The 13,502-nt window shown below is 36.3% G+C and overlaps 1 protein-coding gene and 1 long non-coding RNA gene across 5 annotated transcripts in view; one reads left to right on the top strand and one right to left on the bottom strand.

The window, feature by feature from the left end:
* LOC101972145 (sodium channel protein type 2 subunit alpha) overlaps positions 1–13,502 on the bottom strand; it is a 208,214-nt gene that overhangs the window by 144,917 nt on the left and 49,795 nt on the right. For 2 of the 3 annotated variants that reach the window (XM_078017512.1, XM_078017509.1), the window contains exon 1: positions 1,028–1,273. The exons of the other annotated variant lie outside the window; for it this stretch is intronic. The gene's annotated coding sequence lies outside the window, so the exon portion shown is untranslated. Of the gene's footprint in view, positions 1–1,027; positions 1,274–13,502 lie in introns of those variants that run through there. 3 annotated transcript variants of the gene reach the window in all.
* LOC120893047 (uncharacterized) lies at positions 543–9,844 on the top strand. Of its 2 annotated transcripts, XR_013424118.1 has the most exons (3): positions 543–779; positions 6,423–8,689; positions 8,955–9,844. It is a non-coding gene; the product is annotated as an uncharacterized LOC120893047 (long non-coding RNA). The 2 variants fall into 2 exon arrangements; XR_005737986.2 differs by lacking the exon at positions 543–779 and having other exon boundaries at positions 5,657–8,689.

The raw sequence follows: 13,502 nt of genomic DNA, 5'->3' as shown, positions 1-13,502 counted from the left end.
CCCCACACTGCACCACACACATCTTTTCCCATGAGAGGAGGGAGTGAAGCATTTAACAATTTGTTATAGAAAACAGTTTAAATATTTAAAAGATTGAATTAAAATGCCTCTAAATGAATAACCAGTAACTTTTAAATGTGGGATTTCTGTATTTGTTTCTTGTGATTATTCTGATAATAATAAAAGGACTTAAATCATGAGCAATCTCAGAAAGAAGCAAGGCTGTTGCATGCAATATCCACCTCCTGAGTCATTCCACTCTTTAGCACAGCTAATATCACATGACCAAAATTATTTCCAAATGTGAACACCTTCTGCAACATCAACTATTCTAAATGGCCAAAATCCTAGCATCACAAATTCACTAAAATCTAAGGAAAACCCATCTGTACAATTAATTTATTTTCAATTTACTCCTTATAGTCACACTGGGGGAGGGGGAAGCTCTGTGCCATCGTTCCAAGTCTATTAAACACATTACATAAATCTTCATTCAGGTGGGAGAAATGACTTACGTGTTGTTTCTATTAGGCAGAAAGAAAAGCATAAACAATCCATAACATCATACCAGCAAGAATTGTTCAAAAGGCCTTTGGGCTCAGGATGTTGGCATGCCTCTGAGGCTGCTATCAGACGGCTCAGCCCTGAGCTTTGGCAGAGCCACTGCCATGTTGATCTGCTTCATTACATCTTTACAATTTGTTCAGCGCATTAAGAAGCAGTATTTCCCTTGTGAGAGGAAGATCCATCCCTCACTTTGATAGCGTCACCTTTAAAAGGTAAGCAAATATAGCCATGGATGGATGCTAAAGTCTGGGAAGCCAGACAAATATTAAAGATGCAATATGTCATAGTCAGAGCTCAATTTAGCCTAGGAATATATTTGAATGCAGAACAGCTAGAATTATAGCTTTCGAATCTTTAAGATCTGAATACAAGATAACAAAGCACGTCTTATTTTAAATGCCATTAATAACACAGATAACAATCCATTTTATAGGTTAAAAATAGAATCATGATGACTTACCTGAAAGAAAGGAATTGCAAATCATAGCACAGAATCCATGTATGTGTTGAATATAATAGTCTCCAATGCAGTTCTTTAGAATTTTGACTAGAGCAGAAAGCAAAATCTCACATGTGTTCTAGCCTCACTAAAGAAGAAAAAACAAGAAAGGGCGACCACAGCATCCTCCCTGCTTCTGCCTTAGCTTTCTGTTCTGACACTCACTCGATGGTACCCACTGTCTGTTAGAAAACAGCATGCTAAAATAAAAAAATAAATAAATAAAGGCAGCATCTTGCATGACAGCGCCATCTCCTGGTCACAGGTGGAACCATTTTAATTCAAGTTTGGCAATGCAGCATTTAGCAAGTATGATTGAATAGTATATAGCCCTTAATTCCACTGTATTTTAAATCAGTTACCCTAAATAACTATAAATCAAACATTCAAGAATATCTACAATGTGAATTTTAAAAATTCATAATTCTGCTTTGAGGGTTTAGTTAAATGCATTTATATTATGCTTAAACTAAATGGAAGCTTTCATAACATTATTAAAAAGTAAATGCTTACCCTAAGATTTATTTAACTTCATATACTATCTAGAAAGCATTATGTATCTACTACAAAAATAATTTTAGATGTTAAACTTGTTGTTATTTCTTTGTAGAAGTATAAGTTTTATTACTGGTGAAGTTCTGTGTTTTGTTGGTAGTGCTGTTGCTTGAGGAAAATCCTGGAGGGTTAAAGTTTAATGCAGGATAATGAAGTGACTAAAACTTAAATTTGAAATTCTTTATTCAATCCATGCTTTATATATCACTTCAAAAATTGTACATATCAAATTATACGCTTTATGAAACTTAATAATTGAAGTATACTATAGTGTGAATTTAGTTCTTCTTAAGAGGAGAGGAGCAAAATTATAGTAAATAATACAGTTGTAAAACCAGTTTCAGTGCGCATATGATGCGTGTGTGTATGTGTTTGTGTGTGTGTATGATTAACTATGATCAGTTGTAAAGGTCTGGATCACTTTTAAAATTTTGAAATAAAAATATGGAAATTTTCCTGCCATTATTTCGACAATACCATGTACATGTGGAGGGAAGAATATGAACTAAAAATTTTCCTACTTTAATTCCCAGCTCAGTGATGCTGTCCACGGTGCTGAAAAAGCAATTTCAGCTCTCAGAGGGTTCTAAGTGATATAGTGGTCTGAAATATTTTTCCCAAGTGTTATGTAAACTTTACTCTTAGATGGTCTAGATCTACCAGAATTGTTAATATCATCAAATATACAAATATACACAAAATATGCATGTGCATAAAGCGGAAGTCATAATGCTGAGGAGTCTACTTAATAAAAATATGATTGCAAGTAATACTTTCTGTAAATCTTTTATATTTAATTTCTTCCTTGCTGGTATTCTAATTCTAATACTTATTGGTATTATATCACATAGATTGTGTTACATTAGATTGTGCTCTCATTGAAATAAATGAGAAAACCAAAGTTCATTATTCAGAAATTTATGAGGTTAGTTAATAAGTGAGTTAGAAGAATAAACCTGGTGCCTTCCAAGTTTTACCTTGTTATTTTTTCAGTGCTGGGGATTAAACCTGGGGCCATGCACACATGAGGCAAATGTTCTACCATGCACTACCTCCTCACCTTACATTTAGTTCTACAATATTATTAAGATATATTTGTATGTTTTTTTAAAAAAATGCTCTTAACATTATGCAAGTAAATAATTAAAGTGACTTTCTATGTCAAAGTATTTTCACATATGCATTCAACTATTTCCTCTTATAAGTTTTCTATGATAACATAGAATATTGTTATAAGCTTTTGGGGCACATCAATTATGATGGTTTTTAATTTTTTTTCTCCAAAATAGATGGTCACTAGATGCAACAAACATAAAATATCATTAAAGTCTCACTTTAGGGCTGGTAATGTGGCTCAAGTGGTAGCACGCTCTCCTGGCATGCATGCGGCGCGGTTTTGATCCTCAGCACCACATACAATGATGTTGTGTCCTCCGAAAACTAAAAAATAAATATTAAAAATTCTCTCTCTCTCTCAAAAAAAAGTTTAAAAAAGTCTCACTTTATCTTTAAAATCATGAGAATTTTACAATAATTTATAGAATATTTGAACAGTTTTCTTAGTACAGCAATTATTTCCCCCATAATTTTGAGGGCAAATTTGTGCATTAGGAATATGCGCCTAGATTACCGGGAATTTTGTGTTTTTCAGATATGCTACTACAGGCTTCTAGGGATACAATATCTCAGTTTGAAGACAGTAGGGTTTAGTGACATAGCAACTGGAAAAATTCTATTAAACTGCATGATATATAACATAACTCTCTCCTCAGAACTCCAGTGGCTGCTTATGTCCCTCAGAATAAAGCCAAACTCTACCAAATGTTTACAGTATTCTGTGTAATCCAAGCCTCATTATGTTTCTGATGTTATTCTTGCTGTCATTCACTTTACTTCAGCTATTCTTTTTTTTTTAAAAAAAAAACACATATATTGTTATTCAAACATGTCAAGCATTCTCCATCCTCAGGAAGTATCCAGTATTTGATCTCTTAGCCAGAATATGGGCTGCTTGTGGCTCACTTCCCTTTTTCTGGTCATGGTTAATAGCTTCACCCTCAAAGGAACTGGACCTGATGCCTAACATCACATCTGCCTTCCCCAGTGATTTTTCACTTGTATGCTGAGGCAACCTAATATTTTGTTTATTGTTTGCCTCCTGTGAAGAAGATAAAAATTTCATAAAGGAAGAGGTATTTTCTCATTTTGGTCACTTCTACAAACCTGTTTCATAAAACCATACCTGAAACAAAATTGCACAAATAGTGAATGAATGTCACAGATATATGCTATGCATATCACTTTTATTACTTTGGCACGGGAATGCTTGTGTGTGTGTGTGTGTGTGTGTGTGTGTGTGTGTGTGTGAATTACTGTATTATTAATATGTCTGAGATTTTAAATCCTATAAGGTCTGGAAGGCCAGGTAAACACAGCAGTGTCAGAGTCCTTGCAGACTTCCCTGAGAGGACAATTTATGAAGCTGCAAAGGTAAACCTGAAACTGGAATGGAGACCTCAAGAACTCAGAGACACTAGTAATATGACTACCTGCAGAGAAAGCTGATGTCTGCAGAGAGAACTAGGTGGCCAAAAGAAAGCCAGCCCATGTGCACAATTGGCATGGCCAAAGGGGCAGAGCTGCCCAAATCCTTTGTAGAGCACATCTCACAGCCATGTGTCCTAGTTGCTGTACCTAGAGTTACAGGCAGAGTTATGAGACCAATTTGCCTGGCTGAGTTTCAGTGTTGCTTTGGCTCCATCCATTCTTTTTATTCCCTTGTTTCCCCTTTTGTTGTAGAAATTTTAATCTGTACCACTGTATATTGTATATATGTAACTTGCTCTTGATTTATACAGGGACTCACAATCAAGAGATTGCCTTGAGTCTCAGGTGAGACTTTGGACTTGGACTAGGACTGGACTTTTGGGCAATGCTAGAACTGTTAAGATTGTGGAACTCTTGGAAACAAAATAAATGCATTTTGAATTCTGAGATGAACATGAGATTTTGGAGGCCAAGGATAGAACATTATGGTTTGGATGTGAGATGTCCCCCCAAAGCTCCTACAAATGCAAGAATATTCAGAAGTAACATGATTGGATTTTGAGAGCTATGAACTAATCAGTCCATCCTAGTTTGAATGCACTAACTATGTGTAACTATAGGTAGGTGGGATGAGGATGGAAGAGGTGAGTCACTGAGAACATACCCTAGAAGAATTGTCCTTCCTGCCACCTAACTCAACTCAACTCTACTCTTCTCTTCCCTTCCCCCACTTCCTTACCCTGCTACGAGTTAACAGCTTTTCTCCATTGGGCCCTTACTCCATGATGTGCTGCCTTATCTTGGGTCCAGAACAATAGAGTTGACCTTCTATGGACTGAGACCTCTGAAGCTGTGAACCCCAAATCAACTTTTCCTTCTCTAAATTGTTCTCAATGGATATTTTGGTCACAGCGATGAAAAGCTAACCAAAACACTTGGTCACTTTTAGCAGCAAAAACCCAATGGCATTATTTCTCAATAATATATCTTGATGTTATATCTCTCCCTTACTGATTCAATTATAAAGTCTATACTTTTGTTTTTGCAATTTGATTTTCAAAATTATTTTAATTTGTAAAGATAAAAGCATGCATTTCATCTTTATTTCACTCTCATTAAGTTGTAGGCATTAACCAAGACTTAATTTTATAATTTTCAAATCATTTATTATTCACCCACTCTTTTATCATTTGTCTTTTCCAGGAAATAAAGGAACTCTAAGATCCTAGTATATGCCTAATATTTTTCACATTTTTCTTTTATCACTTCTTCTTATGTAAAATATGTACATTTGGGGCTGGGGATGTGGCTCAAGCGGTATCGCGCTTGCCTGGCATGCGTGCGGCCTGGGTTCAATCCTCAGCACCACATACCAACAAAGATGTTGTGTCCGCCGAGAACTAAAAAATAAATATTAAAAATAAAAAAATAAAAAATAAAATATGTACATTTAACAAATTCCAGTGAATTGCCATTTGACAAGGACAATTTAATTTATACAATTGTAGTAACATTAAACCATGTTAACCTCTTCAATTTTTGGTCACCACTAATTTTTTAAAGTTGAACGCCATGTCTCATGTTTCTCTTGAAACATTATCATATGATTATCACAGATCTAGAAACTAGAAAATGCTGATTTTTTTATGCCATGTTCAAAGGCTGCTAATACTGATATGAGTAGCTAATTAGACTAGCTCCAAATAGTACATAAATTATTGACACTTACTAGTATGTTATCAAAAGATAGGTGAAGAAACATAGGGGAGGTAAAATAGGCGAAAACATACAATTTCCATAAGCAAAATCTGAGAAACAGAAAAATTCCCATAATCCTTCGAAAGAGGGAAGTTACAAATAATGTTAGCAATAGATCATGTTCATTGTGCTCTTTTTATGTGCCAAGGTGTGCCAAACAGTTCGAATAACTTATCTAATCGAATTTCCAACTGGCCTGTAAAATAGTTTTTATTTTTTTCCTAATGAGAGAAGAAGACAATGAAGCAAAGTAAAAGACACATCTTGAATCTAACTTGGACCTCTGTTGTCAGTGCCCGTTTTCTACTTGAGTTCTGCTTGAAATCTGGAAAATGTAAACTCTGAGAAAATGATCCCAGTGACCTTTAAAATTCATGTGCTTTTTTTTCCTGAGCTCCAACTGTTCACCAAGTAAGTGAACCCAAAGGGTGATGTGGGAGTGGAAGAGAAACAAAGTCTTTTGGGGAAAACTCTTCATTTTGTCCCTTCTGAGCAGGAAATGGATGGAAGGATTAATATAGGAAGAGAAACAGGATCCAGAGTGATGAAGGGGAAAAAAATGTGAGTAGGTTAAAGAGTGGGAGAGGAGAGCAGAGTGGTGAAAGAAGAGAAGCACCGACACTTAGGGCCCTGCCAAAGGGCATTCTCTTCCCAGAAGGTGACTCTACAAGAGAGCAACATCCCATGATCTACTGAGCAACAAGGAGTTCTCCTACTTGCTGCAAGCCTCACGGGATCTTATTGGTAAGAGAAATACACTGGTGCTGGCTGGTGGCCCCCTTCCAAGCTCTCACTTGAGTTGTTATAACTTGACTAATTAGGAGGTGTGCTTTCTCCAGAGAAAACAACTACATCAGGCAAGATGAAGAGCCACTTAGATAGACTGATATCCCTTGGACCAGGCGGCAAAACATGGTCCCCAGGTGTTCACAAAAATCCTGCTAATAAATAGAGGGTTGATTATAAACTCCATGTTCTTTTTGATGGTTCTTATGGTAGCCATTTCACATTGTTTCTTTTTTTTTCTAAGTATATCATCATCATTATTAATAATAATAGTAATTATCAGCTAAATTAAAAAAAAAAAACTGCTTTGGGGTTGGATGTGGTGGTGAATGTCTGTAATTCCAGCTATTCAGGAGGCTGAGCAAGAAGGATTGAAAGTTTGAGGCCAGCCTGGGCAACTTAATGAAACCATGGCCCAAAGTTTAAAAATAACAAGGGCTTTGGTTGTAGCTTCATAGTAGAGTACTACTGGGTGCAGACTCCAGAGGGAAATCTACTTTTGGTAAATTCCTAATTTTACCTTCTGAGAATTTCACCTCTCAGTGGGGTAGTGAACACAAGGTAGAGAACTATAATTCTGTTCTTAATTGATACCAACAAACAATTTTGGGGAGGTCTACCAGAGATGAATTAGTGACAGAGTAGAGAAATCACAGATGATTAGAATTCACCTGGTAGATCACTGGTATTCTGAGCCAGGAAAATTAGTGAATCATAAAAGATAAAGGATATCAGAATGGGAAGAAAAAATTATAAATGAAATACCACATAATTAACATATTTTGCCACCTGGCACCATAATGTTCTGCCAGCATCAAGAGATAATGCAAATTCACCCGATATTGGATGATGAAGATAGAGCCAGTAGAGATGCATATACACCCAGCTCCATTTCTGAAGTATTAGAATGATGTGGAACACTGTGTAACAGTTTCCATACACAGATTCCAAAGGGAAACAACACATATCTAAAATCTGCAGAAAATTTATCTCAATGCTCCTGAATTTTTATGTATGTAGAAATAAGCACAAGTCTATTAAATACATTTTTACCTAGCATATATGCATCCGTATTGCTATAGTTTGTGTCTTAAATGTCCACAAAATTCCACATGTTAAGGACGTGGTCCCCAGATTATGCTACTGGCAGGTGAAGAAACCTTTAAAAGGTATGGAGTAGTGGGAAGTCTTTAGGTCATTTGAAGAGTGCCTTTGAAGGGGATTGTGTGACTCTGCCCCTCTCCTTCCTCTCTTTTGTTTCCTGGCAAAAGTTTATTCATGATGTGCTATCTTGCCCCAGATCCAAAACAATGGGACCAATTTATTATGACTGGAAACTCCAACATTATGAGTCAAAATAGACCTTTACAAGTTAATTGTCACAGGTATGTCATTATAGAAATGACTGACTCAATTATTTTTCCCTTTGATTTAACTGCAGGGGGGAGCTCCATGTTCTGAAAGTTGAATGGCAATACAGAATCATTTGAGTGGATTAGCATTGTTGGAAGCATGTAGCCAGTCACTGAGCTGCTAAAATGGAGAGGAGGATGGAAATTAGAATGCTAATGTAAACATGTCCTTAAAGGAGTAGAATGCCATCAACAGCAATAGTATTGCCTTTCTAGTATATAAATTCTAGTATAATATCAGTGATACAGAAAGGGATATAGAAGACCCTTGGACAAAACAGTTTTGTCCTCAACAGCTGTGCAAGTATAATATCATAACTCTTTCTATAAAGCATAGGGCCAAGGTCAGTGAGTGACACAGGCTGAGTTCAAGGGGGTGACCCGAAGGAAAGCACTGAGGCTTCAAAGGAGATTTTGTTGGTGAGTCAATATTACTACCTCAGCAGGACGAGCTACTTGGATAAACAGAAATTGACAGAGAATAATATTTCTGAGAGAGAACTATCCTCCAGCCTGGTGGAATCATCCTTGCCTCCATCAGCATAGAAGTCAGCTGAATCTCTGGGTGAGTATGTCTTTACATCTACTCAAATATCATTCCTGAGATCAGTAATTGTGATAAACAGGATGGAAAAATGAGCAGTGACTTATTATTAATAACTAGAAAATCCTAGAAAAAAACAAGCCACATTTGATTAAACCCACACTTTCCAGAGCAAATACCTCATCAAACCTTTTCCAGATGCCTTGTGATTGTGTTCATAGGAGGGTCCTTTTGTGCTGCCAGGGATGATTTAAATTTCTAATTTTTATCTTCACCTTTTCACTAGTTGAGGTCAACAGAATATATGGAGAGAAATTCATGCATATTTGGAGATTTAACCCATCTTCTTCTTGGATAAAAGGCGAATAGGAGTTACGATTTTCCATATATGGTAGTGGAATAAGAAGAGGAAAAAGAATCAGAAGTAGCATCCTTAGCCATGTTTATAACAGGTATTTAAGTCACATTATTATACACAAGTGGATTATATGTGATGGTGAGACAAGAAAAAAAGAAGATATCAGTATTAACCTCCAAGAAGAATCCATCCAGGAGGAAGATGAAGCTGTCAAGGGATATTCATCAATGGCTTTCTATGTTTCCTAGGATGATAAGGCCCAGTTGGAGGAATGACCCCAAAACAAGAATAAATACCTTGGGGTGAGATTGCTGAACAATGAATAATAACACTGAACAAACAAGAAAAGAGGTGGTAATATTCAGTTGTAAGATGAATACTGAAAAAGGATGTCAATTGATTCACAATGATTCCAAATAAGAAGGAGGACTCAAATCTTTAACTTTTGTTTGTTTTTACCATAACTTTTTTTGCTCAATACAAGAACTTGATGACTACATGGCAATGGATAGATCAAAATCTTTAAATTCCACAAGAGGTTCAACACCTGTTGGAGTTGTCAAATGTGTTCTTTCTTTCTTTTGAGTTTTCGTTGGTATTTTTTAGAATTCATTTTGACATAATTATAAAAGCACGAATACATCTTGTTCTAATTCAGTCCCCAGTACCTCTTCCCCCTCTGTCCCTTCCCTCTATTAATCTTTCTGTCATTTACCTGTTGTTGATTTTTTTAAAATTAATTTCTTGTGTATGTACACGATGGTGAGATTCGCTGTGACATATTCGCATATATACATAGGAAAATTATGTCAGATTCATTCCCCTGTCTTTTCTTATATTGAGTATTATGTAGAAACTGTTGGCTCCTATATTCACCTTGGCTCTTCAATAATGAGATATCCTTACCACAATGAATATAATTTTACAAATTGGGAAACAGATCCTTAGAGAAAGCTCTGCAAGTGTGATTATTAGCTTTATGTGTAAACTTGACTGCATTATGGGATATGCAAATAGCTGCAAAAATATTATTTCTTAGTGTGTCTGAGTTTTTCTGGAAGAGATTAACTCTGAATCAGTGGAATGAGTAAGAAAGACCTTCCTTCACGCAATGTGGGTGGGCATCATCCAATTGGCTAGGCCCCAAATACAACAAAGAGGTGAAAAAAAGGCAAATTTACTCAAATTTACTTTTCTGGAGCTGAGATACCCTTTTTCTCCTACCTCGAGATATCAGAATTCTAGGCTCTGTAGCTTTTGGATTCTGGGACTCATCAGTGGTTCTCTGATTCTCAGGCCTTGGACCTGAGAATTTACCCCATGTGCTTCCTTGGTTCTTAACCCTTTGAACTTAACTGAGCCATGCTACCAGCTCCCTGTCTCTTCAGCTTCCAGATGGCTTATTGTGGAAGTGCTCAGCCTCCTTGACTGAATCAGTTGCTTCTCTTAACAAATTCTCCTTTGTCTATGTATCTATGTATTCACCTATGTCCATCCCTCCCATGCTCCTATGGGTTATATCTCTCTGAAGAATCCTGACTAAAATCATGACTTAACAAAATCATCATTTCAAAAGAGAACTAACAACATGACTACCTTATACTCCATTCAGCTTTTTTTCCCCCGACTAAACCAACTATTTCCTGACCCATGGAAAGAATGGGCAATTCTTCATTGGGATTTCTCTAAGTGGTCTCATTGCTTTGTACTGTTCTGTGTGGAAGCACTTTGTGTAGTTCCAGAAAGTACAGCTAGGATGAGTTAAATTAAGGACATGAATCTCCAACAAGTTTCAAACTTCAAAGTAGAAGGCACAATTTTCTATGTTCATTGAACTCTTCCTCCCTTTCTTTCTTTTACTGGTTCTTGGATCCATGGGGTGCTTTACCGCTGAACTAAGTCCTCAGACATTTTTATATTTTTATAGTTTATTTCAAGATAGGCCCTTACTAAGTTGATGAGGGTCTCACTAAATTTCTGAGGCTGGCCTTGAACATGCAAACCTTCTGACCCAGCCTCCCAAATTGCTGGGATTACAGGCATGCACCATGATGCTTGGCTTATCAGACCATTTTGTTTTCTTCCTTAATACACACCTAAACTATGTTTCCCAGTTCACTGGCAATTGTGAATTGGGACCATGTGACTGTTTTACAACAAATACAACATTAAGGTTTGGGGATGTGGTTCAGTGGTAGAGTGTTGCCTAACATATGTGAATCTCTGGACTCAATCCCCAGTACTACAAAATATCAGATAAATAAAAAATACCTGTTAAAGTTACAAATACAATGCTAAGCAAGAGTGATGTTACTTCCTGCAGAACTCCCCCACGAAAGAAAACCCACAGTGTCTCATGTGATCTTTCGCACTCTCTTTTATCTATCCTTTGTATCCTGGCCCAGCTTACAGGACTGAGGGAAGGATTCTGAAGAATCATTAGACAGAGAGAATTTAGGTCCTGAGTTAGTAATGGTAGTGCCAATCAGAAGATATAGAATAGTGAGGAAAATCATAGAGCAAGTCATTCTTCAGGAATTCATTGTAGGCTCATAAATCAGACTTAAAAGAATTCTTGGGTATACTCAGTATTGTCTAAAGTATTTGGTAGAAATTCATTTTTTTAATTACTATTATGGGAGATTTTCCACTAAATGAGTTAAGGTAGTCTGTATGGCCAATATAGGCCAAGATAAAAGTAAAAATAAGTACTAATGTTCTATGAGATGCTAACTATGATTGATAATACTCAATTGTATATTTCAAAATAGCTAATAGGATTTTAAATGTTCTGAACACAAATATTTGGAAAGATAAATAAACAAATATTTTCATTTCATCACTGCATATCATATACATGTTTTGAAGTACCACATTGTACCACATAAACAAGTATGTGTCACTTAAAATTTCAAAAAATAAAAATAACATTGTTGAGTATAACAATGGAGAGAAGTTCAGACACTAAAACAAAGAAACTGAAAAGTATCAAATGGGACACAATTATCTCTCCTGTAGAAGTGGGAAGATTGCTTCAGAGGTCATCAGAGACCCATCTGCTATTCTTTCTCCTCTTAGGGTGCTGTCCTCCACCCTTTCCTTGAACGTGACTGACATTCATGTCCACATTCTGAACCAAGGCAAGGAGACGGCAGTAGAGAACAAGCAATTCAATATTAAACAGGTTTGTTACTGAAGAGTTTTAAAGACATTTAAAACACTTACACTCATTGTGAGGGACTAGGCATATGGTGAAGAGCCTTTGAGTTCAATCCTGGTACCAAAAGGGGGAAAAAAAGAAAAAGAAAAAGAAACCTTTTTCCCTTGAAGCATTTCTGGGGCAAGTTTTCTACAGAAATATTATCCTATCAGAAATATTAGCCTGTAATTTTTTTCATTATAAAAGGAAAGTCCTCTGAAGTTCACCTACCCTGGTTTTGTGGAAGTGACTACCACTTCAACCTCCAGCCCCCACTAGGGAAGTTCTTGTTGGAATATAACTAACCACGTATAACTTAATGTATGTCTTGTCACAGATTCTAAAGGGGAAAAACACAAATCAAAATAACTTCAGAGAATTTATCTCACAGCTCCCAAATTTGTGTATGTGCTTGGAAATAAGCATGAAATGCTTTCTCAATTGGACTTTCTGAAGAAGGAGAAATCTTTACCCACACAATAAAAAAAAAAAAAATCTCCAAGCTACCGTCAGTATTTTTAACACTTGTTAGTTAGGAGTCATCCAGCTTTGTAAGTTTAGAACAGAGTACCAGCACAGAAGGCTTAAAATATATGAGTGGGAGTTTTGCTGTTGGGACAAATATAATGGCAGTTGTGGTTACAGCAACAAAATTCAGGTTTTCTGCCATGTGCCAATAAGTCTAGGCTTCTCTCCTAGTGTTCTGATTGCTCGTCTTCTGCCTTCTCCCCTATCATCATTTCTGTCTGATAAAAGATAGAAATATTTTGAATATAAAAAGCATCATTTTAATATGAGCATCATTTAATGGGATAATAGATGATGATTTTTATTATAAAGTGTATCTGAGATTATCCTGGTAACAGTAAAAGCCCCAATCACTTTCATCAAGATAGGCAAGAAGAAAATAGATTTATAATTAGCAGGTTGGGAATTGCACTTCACTTTGGAGACGACGATGAAATTGGATCTCTGGTGTGGACAGCATAGATTCTGAAGCAGAAAAAAGTTACATGCTTCTGCTCTAATCACAAGCAAGTATACTTTCTGAATAATTTTTACTGAGGAAAGAACTAATCACAGATGTTCCTTGCTAAAATATACTTGATGATTCACTACTGTCCAAGAATGAAGTTTGAGCCCCATAAGATGGCAAATGTCCTTTGTGATATGAATCCTGAATATTTTGCTTCTGCTGGTGTATCTTCACCCACTTTCCACCAGGTACCATTGACTTCTGTATTACTAAACATCCCTAAACATGACATTCATTTTCA

This window comes from Ictidomys tridecemlineatus, chromosome 7 (assembly GCF_052094955.1).
Source record: "Ictidomys tridecemlineatus isolate mIctTri1 chromosome 7, mIctTri1.hap1, whole genome shotgun sequence".
Lineage (NCBI taxonomy): Eukaryota > Metazoa > Chordata > Mammalia > Rodentia > Sciuridae > Ictidomys > Ictidomys tridecemlineatus.
This window is presented reverse-complemented; position numbering and strand designations above follow the sequence as displayed.